Source organism: Manis pentadactyla, chromosome 8 (assembly GCF_030020395.1).
Source record: "Manis pentadactyla isolate mManPen7 chromosome 8, mManPen7.hap1, whole genome shotgun sequence".
Classification (NCBI taxonomy): domain Eukaryota; kingdom Metazoa; phylum Chordata; class Mammalia; order Pholidota; family Manidae; genus Manis; species Manis pentadactyla.
The window spans coordinates 93,948,674-93,970,319 of record NC_080026.1 but is presented as its reverse complement, the minus strand read 5'-3'; the positions used below and the strand labels follow the sequence as shown (position 1 = coordinate 93,970,319).

The 21,646-nt window shown below is 50.9% G+C and overlaps 1 protein-coding gene across 2 annotated transcripts in view; it reads right to left on the bottom strand.

The window, feature by feature from the left end:
- Positions 1-21,646, bottom strand: part of LOC130678898 (cadherin-23-like) — a 337,153-nt gene extending 315,507 nt beyond the window's left edge. Inside the window, exon 1 of one of the 2 annotated variants that reach the window (XM_057505954.1) lies at positions 21,509-21,646. The gene's annotated coding sequence lies outside the window, so the exon portion shown is untranslated. Of the gene's footprint in view, positions 1-3,291; positions 3,690-21,508 lie in introns of those variants that run through there. The other variant, XM_057505953.1, reaches the window with a different exon arrangement.

Sequence of the window (21,646 nt, the reverse complement as noted above, 5' to 3'; positions counted from 1 at the left end):
GCTGGGGCACAGAAAAACCCATTCCAAACCCCGCTTCTTTTCTGCTGAAGGCAAAAATACTCCCATCCTGAAATAACCCACCCAGCAGGGTCCAACTTATGAATGACCTTGCTCACCTATTAACTGCAGAAACAGGATTTCCCCAGTGCCAAGAAAAATCAAGCCTCAAAATAAAGAATGGATTTAAAAAGGAAAACACTGTAATTTGAAACCAATGAGTTCAAAGGCAATTTAGTTTTTAAAAACATCTTTACACTTTAGAACACCGAGTTTTTTAAAACCTGGGAGTTCAAGAAAATGGTAAGGTTTTTATTAATCTTGTTGTTTTTTAACTCATTGATGAAGGTATTTTTCACATTAATGTCACTGTTCACCAGACCCGTGACCATTGCTAATCTCTGTCCTCCTATTTTTGTCCTTCACCACTCGGCACCACGGTGAAGCTGCCCTCTCTTCCTGGCAAAGAGGCCAGCTTAGGGGAAAGACAGTCTTCTTTTGTCAGGGCTGGGGTCCATAAGTTATGACATGACCTTTCACCTGTGACACCATTGGCCTCCCCAGGCCTCTGATCCAAATTCCTCTTAGGTCCTATTCTCAGGTCAGCCTTGATGGCTTCAGGGTCACCATTATTCCTTCAGATGACCAAGGGAGTAACTTGCTAGCATGTCTTGGCATCATCTTCATGTCTTGGAACTAGAGGCTTCACATGGCCACATGGTAGCAGAAGTAGGATGTCCAGCTTGGGCTGAGAGGTAAGAGTGGTGCTTGGTCAGTACCCTCTGTGGGCCATCCCAAATTAGCAATTATGAAGCTCCCTCTGCCTAAGTCCTGTGGCTGCTGAGAGATGTGATCAATTCCACCCACTTGGGAGGGACAGATAAAGTAGGATTGCTCAGTTCCTTCTCCCTGAGGGACAGAATCTACCCAGGCCCAGGACTCCTACAAGCAGAGCAGCATATTCAGCTTCTGGAAACCCTGCCTTTCTGCTTACTTCCTACAAGCCCATGTGCAGCACACACAGAAATGTTTTAAATGCATAGAAAGCTGAGGTGCTACTTGAATCTGTCTATATGTCCCCAAAACATAGACCCCTCCTGATATTAGCAGGAGACCATCCCTAGGGGCCAGCAGTGGACTGTTAACCCAACCCTAGCATAATTGTTCAGGAAAAGAACTTCCAGTCTCATTCTCAAACCTATATGCTTATTCACTATTTGACAGTCTTTCTGCACCAAGAGGCTAAGAAATGATCCTTCCCATAGGAGATACTGTGGACCAGGGCTTCTCAAACTTCACTGAGCAAACAAATTACACAAGGATCTTGTCAAACATTCCAATTCAAGAGGTCTGGGGTGGGGTACAAGAGTGTGCCTTTCTAACAAGCTCCGTGGTAGGTTGATGCTGGATGTCCACAGGCCACACTCAGAGTAGCAAAGCTTCCCTAACCATTCACCTACCAGAAGTATGTGCATTTTAAATTAGGACTTCAGAAAGGTACCATTTAAAATATTAAGCTCAAAGAATTTCATCCCAAATGGTAAAACTGCAGGTTGGGTTGGGGAGCTATCAGAAAGCAACTAAGACTGCCTGCCAACTAAAACCTCAAATAAAGCTCTTTGGTAAGCAGCTGTGAGAAGCCCAGCTATCTGGGGGTCAGGAAGCCCAAGACAGACCTGCGTATGGGGGTCCAGCCCAGATAAGGCCAGGATGCCAGCTCTGGCCTCCCACCCCTTCACATCTCTCCTCCACCACCCAGAGCAGAGCCTCCCAGTTCACACCAGTCACTTCCGTAGTGTCACCTTTCCAGCCCACGGGGTACTCTGCTTTCCCACCTGCTCTAGCCCTGGGGTAACAGTGCTAAGCATTCCTACTAGCCCAGCTAAGGGGCTTTCTCCCAGCCCCTCCTGGGCAGAGTGACATCTGGTCCTCCACCCACCTGGGTGCTGACCGCAGTGCGCCTACCCCTGCACCATGAGCCAAACATTAACTCCAAGCTAGCTCTCCCCACCGTGGGATGACTCATCAGCACCTCGCACCTGGTCCCAGCCAGGCTCCTCAAGCCCACCCCTACCCATGCAGCCTAATTCTTCCCTTTGCAAGGTCTGACTCCACCCAACACACACACACTCTCCTCATGTGCCTCTTCAGCTTATTTCAAAGCCCAAATTGGGTTGGGGGCGCTTGCTAAGCGGCTGAAAGGCAAGGGTCAATGCCTGCTGTGGTTTGAGAGGGCAAACCGCATGCAACAGGACGGCGCTGCTTTCTGAACTGGGGAGGGTGGAGGTGTGTTATTACTCAAAAAAGCCTAACCCACTTCCCTCCCCACCCACCGCCCCGCCAGTAGATCGCTGATGGCATCAGGCCTGGCGGCTGGGGTCGCAGTGGGGTGGCGGCCGGCGGTGAGGGCACCGGATCTCCGCTCAGGGCATAAAGGCAATGGCTCCAGGTGCCCGCTCCAGGAAAGCAAGGCACCGAGTGTCCGCCACCTGGTGCCCCCACCACCTTGGAACGCGCGAGCTCTGCACACGTCCCCGGCTGACCTGCAGGGGAGACAAGGGGCCGCGCTCCCGAGCGCAGGCCCCTAGGGACAGCCAGCACTGCCCGTGGCGGGCCTGCCAGAGGACGGGGGACGCAAAGCGCGAGCAGCACAAGGCTCCCTGCTCCGCGAGGGGCGCGTCTTCCCATAGCCAGACCGGCTTGGGGGCGGGTTACAGAATCCTCTGGGGTCTCTCTCGCGCGCGGTCACTGGGAGGTGATAAGCGTAGGGGACAGCTACGTGACTTTAGGTCCCTCCGTCGCCATTGCCCACTCAGCAGTAGTGGTGCGCCCCACCCAATTCCACTGTCCAAATGGGGACCGAAAGCGCAGAAAGGGACAGGGTTGGATGGATCTCAACGCCTCTTTACCCCCCCCCGAAATTCTCCCCACCCCAGACCCAGACCCTGAGGCGCGCAGAGCAAACAGCCTAAATGTCCGCGGGTCCAGGAACCAGGGTGAGGAGTGGAGTGCCTGTCCTCCTAAGGCCAAAGCGGAGGGAATTCGAGTTCCCGGGAATCAAAGTTGCCGCCCGTCCTGCTACGAGCTCTCAGCGGGGCGCAGGACCCGGGCCGGGGGCCCGGGATGGACGGACGTCCCGGGCGCCTGCCGCGAGCGACGGCCGCGCGCCGAACAAGTGGTTCGGCGACGGCCGTCGCGCCCCCACGGTTCCAACTTCCCTGCCGCGTGGCGGGGGGACGGCACGGAGAAGGCGAGGGAAGCGGGGAGGGAAGGGCGGTGCGCGGCTCTCGGTACCGTGTGCGTGCGCAAAGAGGCGCCTCGCCTCGGGCTCTGCTCTCCGCCGGGCCAGCCCCCACGGGCCGCCTGCCTGGGTGCTGGCCGCCGCCGAGTCTCACCGCCGGCACGAAGGCTCGTCCGCGGCGCGCCGGCCGCTCAGGAGTTCCCTTGGGCCGTAAGCTCGCTGCTGGCCGCTGGCCGGCTGCAACTTCAGGCGCGCCGCGGGCTCGGACGAAGAGCTTCCCAAACGTCCCGAGACCCTGCGCCCCCGCGCTCCATGCCCGGGGCCAGGCCGCCCCGTCCGCCCGGCTCAGCGTCCGGCGGCCGTCGGAAGCTTCTTCTCGCCGAGCAGCGCGCCAGCAGCCCGCGCCCCTTTCTCCCGAGCAGCCGCCGCTGCCGCTCAAGTCCGCGATCAACTTTCCTTCGCTTCCTCCGCCCAGCTCGGCCCCCGCCACCCAGACCCCGCCTCCTCCCGCTCCCTCCCTCACCTCCTGCCGCTCGCAACCCCCGCCCTCCCGGCCGCGCCGCACCGCCCACCCCCTCCGAGATGGGCTACCGGGATCCCTGCGCCCCCCACCCCGTCCTCGCTCGGACCCCCGGGAGCGGCGCGGGACCAGCCAGGCGCTCAGGGCATGAATATTTCAGTGCTGGCGAAGCAGCCCTCTGCCGATGTCATGGCACCGGCTGCTGTGGCAACTCGACGAATCCCTCAAAGGGGCAAGGAGGAGGCCCGCGGAAGCAGCCCCAGGTGCGCGCTGGAGCTGTGCCCCGTAGGGCCTCCCGCCGTCCCGGAGAGGGGCACGCAGAAGGGTGGGGGCCCGGACGGCTCCTACCCGCCCGCGCCTCCCGCCGAACCGCGAAACGCTCCCGGGAAGCCGGAGCTAGCGAGTGGGCGCACGGCCTAGGTGAGCCTGCGCCATCTGTTGGCTTTAAGCGCCCCCTCTCTGCTCCCGGAGTCGCTGAGCTCCCAGCCGCCCCGGTCCCTCTAGTATTAGGGGCCGCTTGGCAGTGCTTAGCTCAACGAGCCACCTTTTGCCCACCCCACGCGTGCGCTCCCACCTGCGCCCTCTTCCTCAGTGGAATGCCCCCAAGTGCTTACAAATGAGGGACCCCGGATTGGAAGAGACCCTGCCTGTCTCCCGAGCAGCCTCACCCATGCAGGAGACCCTTTTGCAGCACCCCTGAGTAATGGTCTCCCAGTTTCTTTTTGCACACCTACAGGGATGTAGACTATACGACTTTTCCGGACAGCTGCATTCAGGAAGAGTCTGTTTGATTCAGGAGCCCAGTAATTGAAAAGGGTCATTACCTGACCTTGATCTTTAGTTCCACAGGCTAAACATTATGAATTCTTTCAACTGTTTCTCATAGGAAGGGATTTCTGGACTTGTCACTGTGGTCAGCCTATTGACAATAACTGCCGGGAGCCAGGCTCTGGGCTGAGACTCTTCACCCACCCGCCCCCACCCACCCCCTCACCTCCAACTCTATTCTATCCTCCTTGCAGCCTTTCTGGTAGGTGCTGTCATCATCCTGGTTTTACGGTAAGCAAACAGGCTTTAGGGAGGTGAATGGCTTGCAGTGTGGCGGAGTCAGGTGTTGAACCCAAAATCTGCCTGACTCCAAAGCTCCAGCTCTTTTGCCGTTCATTCATTCATTCATTTATAGTTGCTACTATGTGCTAGCTAACTGAAATCCATCCTGTCACCCATTTTTGTAAATAAAATTTGAGTGGAACACAAACATGCCCAACCAGTTATGACTCCTTTCATGCTACAACTGCAGGGTTAAGGAGTTGCAATAGAGACTCTATGGCCCACAAAACCTAAATATTTACTATCTGGCCCTTTACAGAAAAAGTTGGCTGACCCCTGTGAATCTAGACACTTAGGATACATCAGTGAACAAAACACACACACATGCACAAGGGCATGCACCCCAATTGTTACCCTATTGAAGCTCACATTTCTGTAGGCTATTGTGGCTGTCTAATTGACAGACACCTGGAGTTGGGTGGTAGTGATGGAAGTGGTGGGAAATGACAGTCAGGAAGTAAAAATCTATAGGACCAAGAGAGAGTGATTATGGGGTGAGAGGGAGTGTCGAGGATACCCCTACGTTTCTGGCTTTTGGAAGTAGATGGACAGGATGCTCTTCCTTGAGATGGGGATGGTGAGAGGAGGGCCACCATGGGGAGCAAGAGTTCCCTTGGGACATGTTGAGTGTGAAAGGCTTATCCATGACTGAGTGCGGATGTCAAGTAGCCCGTGGACACATGAGTCTGGGACTTGAGGGGAAAGGGTAAGGCTGGAGAGATGGTTTGACAGGTCTCAGGTAGTCGTGTTTTTAGACAGGGTGATGGAACCAGGAGTGGGGGTCTCTGGGTTCTGAGTATAAGACTGCTGTCCAGCTGGACGGACGCTGGGTCTCTCTCAGCTTCCTGTTCCTCACCCATAAACCAGAAGTACTAGAGGAAGTGGTCTTCAAAGTCTCTCTAATTCTAAAACCTTCTTTCTTGCTGGTTTGCCACCATCTCTCTTAAACTGGTTCCCAGACTGTCTGCAGTCATTTTACCTATGAATGAAACAGCACTAAGCTCAGGGAAGCCATCACCTCCTGCGATGTGGGCACCGTACTTTACAGGACCTCTTTGGCAGCCACTTTTATTCCACACACATTTGTCAAGTTCTTACTCTGCCAAACACTATATTAGGAACTGGGGTGTCCAACAGGGTGGAACCAGCCCACAGAAACAGTCTGAGTGTGTAATAGAAAGGGAATTCCAAGTGAATTTTGTCACACAGTGAGAAAAGAGCTGAGAATTCAAACAAGGGATGGCAAGGTAGCCCAAAGGTCAACAACACAAGAAGTTGCTCTACTACCCCTGGGCCAGAGCAACAAAAGGACGATGCAGAGTTACCAGGATCAGATCACACAGCGGAAGAGGGAACTGCAGTGGACAGTCTGGTGAGAGCTGGAGATCCCACTATGGCCAGAGACACTGCGTAAGGCCTAGTGTAAAAATGGGACGCCCTGGCTTCTCCCTTCCCTCAGCCCTCTAGCTTCCATTGGGCCTCCCTTTGGCTGACTGCAGCCAGAAGCCAGCAGATCCAGGAGCTTGGGAATGGCAGCCTGCCAGGTCAGCCCCACTGTGATTCTGAGCACACACAAGAGAGTGGGATTGGGTCTGAGTGGAACAAGCCAGCACCAGGCACTGGAGACACAGATGTGAATAAAATCTAGCCCCGGCCTTTGAAGCACTCCCAGCCTAGGAGGGAGGCAGACGTAACTATCAATTATTATCTAGCAACATAAGTGTAGCAAAGCAGAGAGGTAGCCCAAAGGAGACTGGGGTGATGAATTCTCAAGAAAGGCGAGTGAAGAAAAGCTGCCTCGACAAGAGGACCTCCTAGCCAGTTTTTGCTGTGATGATCAGGAGTTGCACAGGCAGCAAAAGGAGAAGAGTATTCCAGGTGGAGGAAAGGGCACGAGCAAAGGTCTGGAGACATGCACATGGACTTGCCCCATGGGAGCTAGAGGGGTTTTTTTTACCTGGGGGTAGATAGCAGTCCTGCTGTTCTGCACACGAAGCAGCCAAGGGCAGCATAATGGTGCTTGCAGGAGACCCAGAGCTAGAAAAAGGAACTCAGCCTCTGTCCCCTGAAACAGTGCCTTTCTCATCTCCAGGGGATCAATCTCCAGAATTTTAGCCTTTCGTCTTGACTGGTGTTTCCATCTCTCAAAACATTTTAGGGCTGTCCACCAACAGCTCTCAGAGTTCTCCCTGCCTCCCTTTCCTTAGAAAATATTTGCTCCATCCCTAAGCACCTGGGGCCTCGAGGAAGGTGGACCAGCATGATAAGGAGACATCTCTTACCACCTTACGTGGTTTCAGACAAATCACTTAACCTCTCTGAGCTTTGGTGTCCACTTCTGTCATTGAGACCATGAAGCCTACCCCATCCTCCTGGGGTGAAGTGTGAAGGCACTTTGACAACCACAAAGATCCATAGTCATTAACTGCCTGAGGTCCAGCATACTGAAACCCTTCTCCTGCTGCAGGTGGGTGGAAAGCTCCCCACTGTATGAAGGAAGGTATAAGATCAGACCTGCTTTAATTGTCACAACTAAGGGGGAAGGTCCTCCAGCATTCTACCTCCTGGCTACAGGGCTCAGCATAGGCCAGCCAATCAGAGGCTTCACTCTCAACTTTGAACCTCAAGGACAGTCACAAAGTTCAGAAATAGTTTAGAATAATGTATAAATTATGGAAAGCACCAAACCCTGACCAACAGCTCCTGAGACTTACCCCCAGATCTGTTCTCAGCTGCTTTCTTGGCCACCAGCCTCCTTTGGTTCCTATCTGTTCTCTGGGCCTACCCTCCAGCCTTCTGATTAACTCTGCAAGTCCCCCCACCCCACCCCCTTCTCTAACTAGTAAGTTCATTGTCTACATCAATTAGCCAGAGTTCATTTCTATGGCTGGCAACCCTGTCTGGTCTGCACTATATGATGATTCTCCTGGTGATTGTATGTGCAACATGGCCTTAGCCCTGGAGACCACCTCTATCTCCCTTTTCCAAAATTGAAAAGAAAAGAAAAGGAAACGGAAGGGAGGGAAGAAGGGTGGAAGAATTGATATACTGGTTTCTTCCATATCAGAACACCTTGTCAAGGTATTTCCAGAAGTGGCCACATCTCTGCAGTGGGTTTAAGTTCACCTTTAGCTCAGAGATACATTTGATTTTAAGATCCTCAAAGGCAGAGGCTGTGCCTTTGTTCATTCATCCAACAAGCATTCCTGGAGGGCCTACAGTGTGCCAGGCTCTTGGATGGGTGCTGAAGACATAGAAAAGCATATGACATCATTCTGGTCCTCAGAGAAGCTACAGTCCGGTTAGAGAAATAGATGCAGAAACAAATGAGAAGCATAGGATAATGCCATTCTTGAGGCCAGGACCAGGATTAGCAGTGACAGGGACACCCTGAGAAGGGGTACAGTCCACTGTAGCCAAGGTGACTGGGGAAGACTTCCCACAGGGGGACCACTTCAGCAGAGCCTTGAAAGATGAATGCGCCTGGCAAGGTAAGACCAGGAAGGGCATCTGAGACAGAGCGGAATGAGTGTGTGCAAAGTCACAGGGGCATCAGTTTAGAGACTTCAGGTAGTGTGGCAGTAGGGCTGGGCAGAGGTGAGAGACGAGCCGCAGGAGATGAGCAAGGGCTGGTCCACGAAGAGCCTGGCATGCCCCACCAGAGCCTAGGGATCATTCGGCAAGCAATGCTGCACATAGAGGGGCTGAAGGTATAATAACTGGGGAAAGCATGACGAGCTAAAGGATGGAGGAGAGACAGAGGGCATTATCCTAGGGTAGCCCTGGGCTGGCATCTCGGAAGAAGGGGCAGCTCCCCTAGACACCAAACCATCAGCAGCTGACTGGCACTCTCAATGAATATGAAAAGAAAGGCAAGAGGGAGGGAAGGAACAAGGAAAAGAGGGAGGGAATCCAAATCTGCTGTTTTAAACCTGTCAAGCCTGTTAAATCACCTGGGATAGCACTGGATTCTACCTCAGCCCCCAGCCCCACTGGGAGCTTTCTGCCCGTTTCCTTCCCTGGGAATGGAGGTGAGGCCGTGTGGGACAACACAGAGCTCACTGGACTAGAATGCAGAGGACCTGGGTCTTAGCCAACTTGTCCGAGCCTCAGTTTCCTCAGCTGTAAATGGGCATGACAGCCCCAGCCTCCCTGAATGACTCCCCAGGTTGCCATTCAGGTTGAAAGAGAAAACACATACATTCAGGTGCTTTATAAACTGTGAAAACAAAACAACACTCATATTCAAATCCCTCCGCCCCATGAGGGTCGATTATTATTTTTAAAGCACATAAACGCCTCTCCTCTGGGTGTCCTCCATAACAGCTTCCCTTTCCCGCCTCACAGCGAAGCATGTTTCCTACTCCCCCTTTATTCCCATCCCGGAGCTGGTGAAAAGCTGTTTGTTGTTTCCTGTCGCAGCCCCAGCCCACTCGCCCTCTCCCGGGGCAGCGCCTGCCACCATAAACCAAACACGTGTGCTCCTGAGTTTGGTTTGTGGGCCCTTGGAGCCTGGCACAGCTGTGGCGGCTCCACTCAGCTTGTGAAAGAACAAGGCTGGAAGGTGAACAAGGTGGGCTGGTGCAGCATTTGCAGAGAGGAGGGCCCCAGGAAACCCTGAGGGCATGGCTTCCCTGGGCCCCACCTTGGAAACTTACCCCTCCCTGATGCGCGTCCCTCCCTCAGTTCCTGCCCTGCTCCCTGCTCCCCTCTCCCATCATTTATTTATAAGGTGTTCATGGCAAAATGGATGACAAAAAGTTAGAAGCTAATTAAAGCTGGCACAGATTGGCACACAGGGGCATGAATTATGCATTGATGCAGAATGGCGGCTGGTGGCAAGGACTGGCACCAAGGGCCCTGGGCACTAGTAGGAAGTGGGCACAGGGCCCCCAGCTCTGACAGAGCCCCCTGCCCTGCCTCTCTGAGGGGCCCTCCATCTAGTGCCCTCTTTTTTTCTCTGGGGGCAGCTGGAGCCTTGTCAACCACTGCTCCCCACAATGGGCAATTTCTGTCTGCACAGCCCAGCATGTCCTGGCTGTGAGAGGCGTCAACACCATAATCAGAGGCTGGAGACAACCCATAGAGGCACATCCCTGGTTATCCGAGCATGTGCCTACTGCAGCCTCATACAACATGGGCTGGGCTGAGCTTCTAAAAGGGTGGGAGCAGGTAGGAGAAGGCCTGAGACCCAGCCAGCTAATCACTGACATGAGCCGATCAGAGCTGGAAGACACCTTTCAAGACCATGTGGTCCACACATCATGATGCCTCCACAGATCCAGAACCTGAGGCCCAGAGAGGGTGGGTTCTCTACAAAGCCACACAGCAAATAATAATAATAATAATAATAATAATAATAATAATAATAATAATAATAATAATAATAATGCTAGCATTTATTTAAAGCTGATTTTGTGCCAGACACTGTACAAGTGCTTTGCATGGCTCTTCTCATTCAATTCTCAAATGAAGGAGACACTATAATGATCTAATCTGACAGATGAGAAAACTGAGGCAGCACAGAAATATGAAAGCAGCTTGCCCAAGGCCACTGAGGCAAAACCTGAATTAAACTAAACCCAGGTGGTCACACTCCAAGGCCTGCCCACCCGTGGGCTAGGGCAGTTGTTCTCAACCCTTGTTATACTTTAGAAGCTCCTGGGATGTGGGGTGGGAATGTAAAAACAGGATCAGAGATTCAGATTTGATTGGTCTGGGCTGACATCTGGCACAGGATTTTTGAACACTCCCTATGTGATTCTAATGTATAGAGGAAACCACTGGTCTGGGGTCAGGCAGGTGGGCTGGGGGAGGGTGGATTTGACCCCAAAAGTCATGCACTTGTGTGACTTCTTGCTCTGCTACTGCTAAGTATGTGAGTTTGAGCATATGGTTCAACGTTTTGGGGCCTCAGTTCCTCATCTGTAATATGGGGTTCAAATATCTTAGGCTCTGGAATTGGACTCTTTGGGTTTGGTTTGAATCCTGGTTCTGCCTCTTGGGTGTGTTATCTAACATTGCTTTGCCTCAATTTGCTCATCTGTAAAATGGTGCCAATATTCGTAGAGTTGCAAGGACTGAATGAGGTGATAAATATAAAATCATACCCCAGAGCCAAGGTAGATAACTCTCCTGGGAATGGAGAACCCCGGCCCTCCTGGCCTGCAGGGCTGTAGCCAGGATCAAACAAGAATGCAGAATATAACCAAGAGCCTGTCTGCACTTCAGGGCACTGTGAGAGGCTGTCAGAAAAGACTGGGCCTCATGGCTGCCTGTTCTGGGCCCTGACTTTCCTCTTCTTTGCACACAGGAAACAGGAGTACATTATCATCACAAACATTTCAGATCACATAGACAAACCACTGTTCTCAATGTGGTGTGTATCCTTCCAAGTAATGTTCTATGTGCATATGGAAATATATAGTTTTTGGCTGGGGGCAGGGGTGGGAGAGAGAGACATCTATCATGGCACACTTCTGCACTTTTGAATTTTGAACCATATGAATGGCTCAAATATAAAACGAAATATAAAGGGTATGCTTCAGGCAGACGGAAAGTGGTCCCAGATGGAAACTTGGATATTCAGGAAGGAAAGAGGAGCCATAGATGGGAAAATACGGGTAAATACAAATGAATCTTGGTTGTATAAAACAATAAAACTAATGTTTAAGATATATATAGAGAATTAAAATACACAACACAATAACACATGAGTCAGGAAGGGGGTAAATGGAGTTAGACTGTTCTAAGTTCCTTGTATTGTCCAGGAAGTGGGTAAAAATGTGAATGTATGGTAAAGGCTAATAAATCAAGGATGCCTGGTCTATCTCTAGGCTAACCCTAGAAGAATGGCAAATGGCTATATAACAACCCACCAGTAGAGAGGAAAATGGAATAATAAAGTTATGTGTGTATGTGTGTTTAAAGAAGTATTTGTTGTTTCTAAGTAGAGTCATAATTCACGTATTGTTCTATAACTTCACTTTTTCTCTTCAAATATGTCCTGGAGCTCTTTCCACATTAGTACACAGAGGCTCTGCCTCCTCTTTTTAATCTGCCAGCATTCATTCCAAAGAATGGTGGTGGCAACAGAGCATGAAACTGAGCGTTGGGCTCTTCCGCACGTGGGGCCCCGTGTGACTGCACAGGTCACGTGCCCACAGAACCAGCCCTGAGTGCAGACGACGGTGCAGAGAGAAGGCCAGTCCTGCGGTCTGTCTGCAGCCTGGACTTGGTGTGGGGTGGCGGGGTGGGGGGTAGGCAGTAAGCAAGACCTGCTGTCTCCAGGGTCTGAGCCCCCACCCTGGGCCTCTTAGTCATACACCAGAACACCTAGTGCCCAGGAAAGACAGAGGCAGCCTGTTCTCAGCCGGTCCAGTCTCCCACTTCTGGACCTTCTGCAGTTAAACCAACCCAGAGAAGAGCTTGTTCCCATCTTGGTGTCAGTCTTCAGAGAATGGGGGCTCCCATTTGGTAGAGTCTGCAAGTCACTCAGTGCTAGAGGCAAGCCTTCTTCAGGTCACCTCTCTGAATCACATAGCGGGAAAGCTATTCTATTTTCAATTCCATTGTAGTCTTTGTAAGAGTGCAAAGAAGAACGTCCCAGCCTGTGAGATTATTATGTCTTTAATGCTCGACAGCCCCTCTTCCTTGAACCTAAAGGGATTTTTCCAGGCCCTCTCTCAGCCTCTAGCAGCAAGTTTGGCTGGCTGTCTTTAATAGTATAGTATTGATTGTTGTATTTATTTTGATACCTACCTTTCATTTATTGCAATGAGAACTGTTATTTCATTTATAGTGGTGATCAGTTTTAAAAAATAAGTAGAAGAGCTTAACAGTGAGGGATTAAAATTTAAACTAAGTCAATCGCAGTGTAGTTAGCACCTGGATACACCAGCTGGTGATGAGTTAAGTGAGTACCTAGAATTGGAGATCCTGACCTGAAGAATTAAGTGGAAGCATCAGGGTAGCATTCAAGCCTGTAGCCCTCTCACCCTAGAAATCAGGCCCACCATCCCTTTCAGGCCTGACCCCAACCTCTCTTCCCTACACAGCCTCTGTCTCACTGGTGAAATTCAGATACACAGAGGTCAGTGCAGGGATGTTCGTTACAGTGCTCTCTGTAACTGGGGAGGTGGTAGAACACTACATGTGCCTCCGTAAGGGGCTGGTTAAACAGACCACGCCTTGACTCCTCTGTTCCCTGGCCCACTCTGCTCTTTGGATCTCCCTCTGCCCTGGCCTAGGCTTATACTCTCCTCTCTCCTGCCCTTGCTCACTGCTCCTGCTCTCTACTGAAACCCATTCTTCAAGCTCCACCACTTCCCAGATGCCCGGGTCCTCCCCCGACCTGCAGCGTCCTCACTATCTGGACGATTCCCACACCTGTACACAGCACGGCATCTTCAGTGATCTTTTTGTATTACGTCTTATGTCTGTCTCTCTTATTGCCAGTCAAATCATAAGTTCTCAAAGCGGTGGAACTGAGGTGTAGCTGAAAGAGCTCTAGAGAAAGGTCAGATGACCCGGGTCTCAGCCCTGACTGCCACTCTGCCTGAGTGACCTGGAATAAGGCATTTCTCCCCCTAAGCCTCTGTCTCCACCTCTAACCATAAAGAGTGAGGTCAAGGTCCTCCCAGGATCCCTCCTGCTCTAAGAGTATAAGGTCATTTCATGCTTCTCCTTATTTTCCCACAGAAGGAGTAAAAACTGAGATTTTACATCTCAGAGGGCTGCAGTCACGGTCTCGTTTAATTCTCACAACAGCTCTGCAGCAGTGGTACTACTGTTCCCATTTCCCTGATGAGAAAATTGAGGTGCATGAAAGCTGTATTGGTGAAGTTAAACTAGGCTATAGGACAATAAAAACAAGGCAATAAAAGTTTTCTTCTCGCTCATACACAGCCTGACCCCGGTGGGACGGCTTTCCTCCAGGGTTGGCTTGGAGACACACAGTACTTCCATCTCAGAGCTGTACTGCCTGAAACACATGTCTCTGAGGCCACACACAGTCACTGTGGCAAGACAAGACAGGGATGGAGGAAGGCCGCAACTCTTAACTGCCTCGGTCTGGAGTGGCACCCACATCAGTCTGCTCCCGTTTCCTGGCCAGAACTAGTTAGTCACAGGGCTCCAGGATAACCACGAGGGAGGCTGGCATCAGGCAGTGGTGAGCACTAAGACGCTGTAGTACAGAAGCTAAGAGACTCCACCAAAGCTGCCCAAGGAGTGGTGGAGGCAAGGATCTGAGCCCAGATGTGAGACTTAGAGGCTTCTGCCTAAATGCTGTTCTATACTGTTTCCGGGAGGTACCAGGTCCTCAGGGGATGCGTGAGAGAGGTTGGTGATGATAGACAAAGCATGGTGCCATGGAATGGCATTGCATGGTAAAAAAGACGAGAAGAAATAGCAGCCAAGCCGAAGTAACATCAGGCATCAGGCAGCCACCATCCACAGGAACAATCCTAACAGTTCCCATCTGTTGAGCACCTGCCAGGGCCATAAAATGTTCCATCTGATCCTCTCAATATCCTGGAAATAAAACTCACTTCCACTCTACAGATGAGGAAAGTGAGGCTCTAAGAGGCTGAGCAAACTGCCCAAGGTGAAGCAGATGGGAAACATCTGGATGACCCCGTGTCCCTCTGGAGGTTCTCAGCCAGGGCCCTACAGAGGGCTTGCATGGAAGGGTGAGGCTGGGGCCTGAGCTCCCAGTGTGGACCCCACCAACCCTTCCCTTGCCAAAGCTGAGTCAGAGGCAGCCTGGAGGAAGGGGAGCTGTTGTCCCTCAGCATCCTGAAAACCCTAGGGACAGACCAGAGCCAAGGGACAGACCAGTTCCTGCTAACTTGGCTTCCCCGGGGAGTCCGGATCTGCAGTGAGGGGCGCCACCTTGAGGCCCAGCGCTGTGTGGCAGCTCTCACCCTTCCTGCACGCCACCCCCAAGCCCTGCTGTGATGGGAACTGGGCTCCTCTTACAGAGCCTGCCCTGGGCCAAAAATGTGGCGGATTGGTGCCTGTCCTTCCCCTTCCGCTGCACCTCCCCCAGCACTCCCATCCCCAGCCATCCTAGGTCTCTCTCCTTAGATTTGTTTCTATCACAAATACTAACTGAAGGACCAGGTACCTTTATGGGCTCATTCTGGGACTGAGTCTAGATTATTGGGTTCAATATATGTTCAGCCACTAGCTGGCTGTGTGACTCTGGGCAAGGCACTGCCCCTCTATTATCTCCCTCAGTTATCTCCTCATAAAATGCAGGCTACAACTAGAGCTAACCCAGCGGGGCCTGGAGTCAGGCAGGCCCGAGTTTGAATCCCAACTATGCCACTTCCTTGTTGTATGACCCCTTGGGCAAGTTAATTAACTTCATGTGCCCAAGTTAACTCATATGTAAAGGGGCTGATGATGCCTCTCCAAAGAGCTTTACTATCAAGATTAAATTATTACTTATGTAATATAGTATATAAGGTATATACTATACTACTATACATATATACATACATGTATATAGTATATATGGCTCAGAGTCTTGCTCCCTTTCCTCAACATCATCAAGTTGTAAAACTAGGGTTCAGTTCCCAGAGTTTTCCTACCTTTCTCCCTAAGAAGGGGCATCAGCCTTCACACTCTGAGAGTGGAGCCTGCCCACCTGCACCAGACCAGGGAGTACCCCAGAGCCTGGCTCCTGGAGCAGTGCTTCAGACTCAAGTCTAGCCAGTGCATGGGAGGCCCCTCCCCTCCTCCTGGGGAGGTACCTCCAACTTCACACTGGGACTTGCCTCTTGGTGATTCATTGCTGTATTGGTAAAGGTGTATGTCTCCTGGAGTTGCACAGTGTACAACCTCAGAGGCGTTAATGGCAGCCCTGATGTTGAACTTCTCAGTAACTGACAAGGACACTGGTACAGCGCCATATCAGGCACAGTGGGAGGAAGGAGTAGCAGCCAGAATCCTTGCAGCTACAGAAGGTCTCAATAAGACTTGGAACTCTAGCTGAGACAAGAGGCCCAACTTTTCTGGAGGGCAATGCCAAGCATGCTCCTCCAGACACGGTGAATTGCGGTGGGAGTGGCTTCAGCTGTAAGCATTTACAGGCCTTGTGTTTATATCCCTGAGCCTCAGCTTTCTCATCTGTAATCTATGTGGGCACAATTGCTGGCCTGTCTGCTTTTTCTGGTTGAGAGATAAAGATTGGGAAGTCCTCTATAAGCTGTCCAGTCCTGCTCAGAACATTTTTTCCCATCCTCAACTCACCAGTTATTCACCGATTCATTTATTGAGCACACAGCTAAGCAAAGGGGTGGTTAGTACACTAGGCTTCTTCTGTCAACTTGTACACTTTCAGGAAACAAAGGAGAAAAGGTGTAACTGGCACCTTCCAGCAGGCACCAGAACCTCTTCTCCTTCCCGTCTCCATCTCCTTCTGAGAATAGCAATAACCACGGGTGCCTAGGTAGCCCTTACTAGGTGCCCAGCACTCTGGCCAGGACATCACATACGTGTCTCACGTGGTTTAATCCTTTCAACAACCTCTGCAATGTTGGCACTGTCACCTGCACTTTAGAGATGAGGAAACTAAGGCTTAGAAATTTTCACATTAAGTGGAGGAAGCTGCCTTCAAATTGAGATCTCTTTGGCTCTCCAGTGGGAGTTGACTCTGGAATTATACAAGGAAAAGGTAATCATTCCTGAGTGCTTCTTATGTGTCATGGAACAAGCATTTTATGTACTTAATTTTCCATATCCCTACACCAACCATTCCAGTTAGGTATATTAACCTAATTCTGCAGATGAGGAAACTGAGGCTCAGAGAGGACATGGGAAGCCCTGGTCCTTCCCCTGCCGTCTTGGTTGACACCTTGGGAATCAGACAGATTACAGTCATCAGCTAATGCCTGAGCAGGGCTCTGAAGATGAAAAGCCCTTATTGAAAGGGCCAAGTATGATGATTAAGTTGGAACGTGGAATTAGCCGCACATGGAGAGCAGGCTGCAGCCGTCAGGAGAGGATTAGTGGCTCGCTGTCTAAGCTGAATGCAGGTTGGGAGGGAAAGACACTGATAGGTTTACGACTCTGGTCACATCAGAGAGGGCTACTGGCGGTCAATACGGCAGCGGTCATGCCCCAGTGATGAAGGGATGGAGGCAGCATCCAGAGAAAGTGGGGTGGATCCCCAGCAGCCTTGGGCTTTCTCATTCATTCATCCATCCATCTAACACTTACCAACTATCTGCCACGTCTCAGGCACTGTGGGTACAGCCAAGAATGAGAGAGAAAGCTCTTAGGAAGTCCCCAGTCTGGTGAAGGGAGAGAGACACTTAACAATAAGCACATATCAAGGGACTACTGGTTATCTTTTAGTGTAATAATGTAACTTGTGCTTATATTTTATTAAAGATCCCTAATCATTTAGAGATAGAAGCCAAAATATTTATAGGTGAAATCATATAATGCCTTAAATTAATACAGGGTTGGGGGTGAGTGGGGGTAGAGGTGAAAAAAGACTGGCTCTGAGTTGGTAATTGTTGAAGCTGGGTGACAGGTACATGAGGGTCATGGACTATTTTGTTTTCTTTTCTAAATGTTTATAATTTTCCATTTTTAAAAGTTTAAAGAATGCAGGCAGATAATTATAACCCATGATGAGTGCCATGAAGGAAAAGCAAATGATGTGAGAAATTACTGTATTGAAATGAATGTCTACTGCTTGACTTATTAAGACATAGAGCATCTAGGTTCAAAACTACCCAGATTTCAGTGAGGAGTCAGGGGTTCTGTTTTTGGCTGATGAGGCTTTGGGGCATCCTTAAGCCCCCTGATCACCAAAGTAATTCTTTCTGTCTCTTCCCACCCCAAGGGGTGGCTGGCAGTGTCCTGGGTGCAGCAGGACTCTATCTTCTGGGCAGCACCAGCAGTCCTCTAGATGACCAGGACTTGGGGAACCCAAGACCAGCCCCCAAGGTCTCTCATCATTGTGACGGAAGACAGGGCAGCCCCCATCGCAAACCTGCACCCATCAATACTCATGCCTGTGTCACATGTGTGTGTGTTGCTTGTCTGCCATGAGCACCACAACATTAGAATAACCTCAGGGGAGCAGAGTAGGATGATCCACTTCACAGATGAAAAAAACAGGGCTCTGAGGGGTTATAAAAAGACTGGCCCAAAGTCAACAGCAGCGCCAAAGATTAAGGCCTATGCTCTTGTCAGTGTGCATCCCCCCACCATCCCCTCCCCCATGTTAACACAGCCATCATTCCAGAATCACAGGGAGGGGGTGCATCACGGGGAGAAACTGTTGGCAAAGAAGACAGCTCAAACTGCAAGCACAGGTACCAGGGGCCCAGAGAAGGCGAGGCCATTGCTCTTGAGGGCACAAGCCTAGAAGCTAGGATAGGTGACAAAGGAGTGAGAACTGTAGTTTCCTGGAAATGTACAGCACCAAGCAACCTTGGCCTCCAAACATCAGAGGAAGCAGAGTTCAGGATAATAACCAACCGCCTGCCCCCACTCCCCCACCACCATCACCAAGCAGCATCCCTTGGCTGCAGATCTGGCTCAATTTCCAGGCCTCTGTGACAGGAAAGGCCCCAGGAGTGGTGTAGGGACAGCCTCGAGGGTGCTGGAGTGAGGGAGCCTCAGGCACTGGGTGTGAGGGAGCCTCTTGGGCTGAGCCCTGTTTGAGGCCCATGCACCTGCCATCTTGGAATGACACTGTCCCACCGTGGACACTCTGGGTTTTTCCAAAGTACACAGACTGTACACAAAGTACACACAAAATCAGTTCCTGACTGCTGCGAGATGAGTAGCAATGACAAGAGAACATAATGTGGGTGACCCTCTGTCCTCACTGACCCTGGGGGTGCAAGCAGAGCTGGATTCAGATCCTTGGGCAAGCCACTTAAATCCTCCAAACCCCAATTTCCTCATGGACTGAGACAGTGAAAGCAAAGCACTTAGCAGAGCACTCAGCCTCCAGTGGGTACCAGCTGCCAGCCTCCTCCCTGCTGGGCAATGGCGCCCGCTCCTGTTCTAGGCTAAGATGGTGATTCCTAGAAGCAGACCTGAGATGAGAATTCAAGACATGGTGGGTGGTTTCTTGGAGATGATTCCAGGGCATCCCAGCTGAAGAGTGAGGAAGTGAGACAAGCAAAGGAAGGAGCCTCCCAAAAGGTGTGTTATTGAGAAGGTTACCACTGCAGACATCTGGAGCTCCAGCCCCCAGGGAACTCTGGGGAAGTGTGGTAGCCGAGTAGTGTGGCAGAGTATGTGCATCAGACTCACTAGGAAGGCTTGTTAAAACACTGATTGCTGGGCCCCACCCACTACATTTCAGTCGGGTGGGATCTGTAGGGTGGGACCTAAGATGTGCATTCTAACAAGTTCCCAAATGATGCAGATTGCCGCTGGTCTGGGGACCAGCCTAAGACCCACTAATGTAGAAGATACGGCAGCAGGATCCTGCTTGAAGGTTGATGGCCACCAATTTTGTATTCATCAGTGTTTGAGGGTTGCTTTCAAGGGCATTAACTCTTGACACTTCAGCTTACTCACTTGGCAGCCCAAGACTGCTGCCACGGCCAGAAGGCCCTGATAAATCCATTGCCAGAGCCCTCTCAACAGAAGCTGGGATGCAGGGAGAGGAGGGGAGCAGCAGAGAAGACTACAAGGTGGTTTGATGTCTGATTGAAGGGCTTCAATGGGACCTAAGGGTCAAAGATGACTTTGTGTAGGGCCCTAGCAATATGTCCACAAGGCCATGAGTTTTGGTAAGATTAGCAAGTGTTTGTTGTGATTTCTTTTCATAGTCTACACAAGTATTCTTTTTATGCCTTATTTTATATTTGCAATTTGTTATTCTTTTTCCCACAGAGGCTTCCCCAAGTTGTCAAGGCTTCCGGCCCCACATCTGGATCAGCCTCTGCTGGTAGATCTAGCAGGAACTCAGACTTGTTTGCTGAATTGAAATGAGTGCCCTCTGCTTGACTCATTAGGAACATAGACCACCTTAGTTCAAGACCACCTAGATTCAAATTCTAGCTCTGCTACTCTCTGGCTGAGTTACTTTGGCAGGTGCCTGTCTAAATCTCCTAATCATTTACAAAATGAAGACAGTAGTCATACTGTCTCTACAAGACCAAATGAGGATCAAATGAAATAATCCCTGTAAAGAGCCAGGCCCAGAATAAGTGCTCAATAAATGTGAATATCTTTTTTATTATTAGTTCCCATGGTTTATTCTTGTTTCTTATTTGCCTTCATGATCTTCTCTCTCTTCCAAGTCGGAAAACGTGACAGAACTGGAGGCAGGAAAAAGCAGGCCTCCTTCTGGACTGGCAGTTCGCCTTCCAATCTTGCTTCCACACCAGCTCTCCCTGCCCTACTGGCACCGCCCCCTTCCCTGGGCACCACCCCGTTGCCAGGCAATCACAGCCCACCCCTGCACAGGGCTTGAGCAATGTGGCCCAGCTCACTCCTGGCATGCCCTGTGGCTCCCAGAAGGTTTGCTGGGCCATCTGTTTCATGGCAGGTGGCTGATGCAGTTCCAGAGAGGCCAAGGGCAACCCGGGCCGTGGTGCTGGGAGCCATTCCTGGCCAAGTTGAGCGCAGAGGTTTTGGCTTGGTGGCACATCACCCAGCAGGACAGCTTCGAGTGGTTGAGGATTTGCTGCATCCCACATGTCATGTCACAGCAGTGTGAGTCTCACACCAGTCTGAGACACCAGAAGACCAGGCTGAGTCTACCAGGTGGCCTGGGCCCCTCTCCAGCAGGCCCTGCTGTGCCACCCCAGTTCTGGGCCCCAAGGCCCCTGTGTCAGAACACTCCTGGACCTATCCCACCAGTCTAGCCCATCTGGTTCAGCTCTGTGACCTTGGGCTGAATGATCTAAAGAAGCTTCTTTGCCTTCCCACAGTGACTGATACTAAGTGATATTATTATTGACTGCTTACTTTTTACCCTTGAGAAGCATTCTATTATGGAAGCTTTCTGATCCTAAGAGACAAGTACTATATGCCCATTTTAGAGAGATGAGAAACTGAGGCTCAGGGCAAGATTTTGCCTTAAGTCACACAGCTCCACAGGGCCAGAGTTCCAACCCCTGGTAGTACAACTCTAGAGCCTGAGATTTTAACTTAAAGGCTTCCTGTAAAGACTGAGGAGAGGATGTCAAATCTTAGCTAAGTGCCAGTTATCTACTAAGTGCCAGGCAAGATTAGTGGGCAAGTCATCAGAATTACTTGGTAGCAAGTAATAATAGTCACCTTACATTAAGGAGTGACTTTGGTTAGAGCTTTGTCAATGACGCATTGCTCTGTCCATTCAGCACAGGCAATCTGGGAGACGAAACTGCCCCTCCAGAGTTTCAAGTCCTGAAAATGTTGAAACTGTGAGTCTTCTACTTCCTACTTACACTTCTCTCCAATTCTATTTTTACCCCTTCCTCTCCTTTCTATCAGTATAGCTCCAGGGCTGAAGCCTCTGCTTCTGAAAACGGCCATGTTTGTGCCCTTGGTTTAAAGGGGACTATCAGTAACTTCTGAAGTTCTCATTTTTACTGGCTAAAATGAAAATAGCGAAAACACCAGTCATGAAGGGAGTGTTAATAAGGCCTGAAGTTAAAAGGGGACCTTACCTAGCCCGTGTCTTGCAAGCTAAACGCTGTCTATGGTTTTCTAGGCAGACAGACATCTGTGTTCGTCCTAAATGTTGGAGACGTGTACCGTTCTGGGACCTGGGAACTCCTGCCAGGGTCTCAGTTTCTCCACCTCTG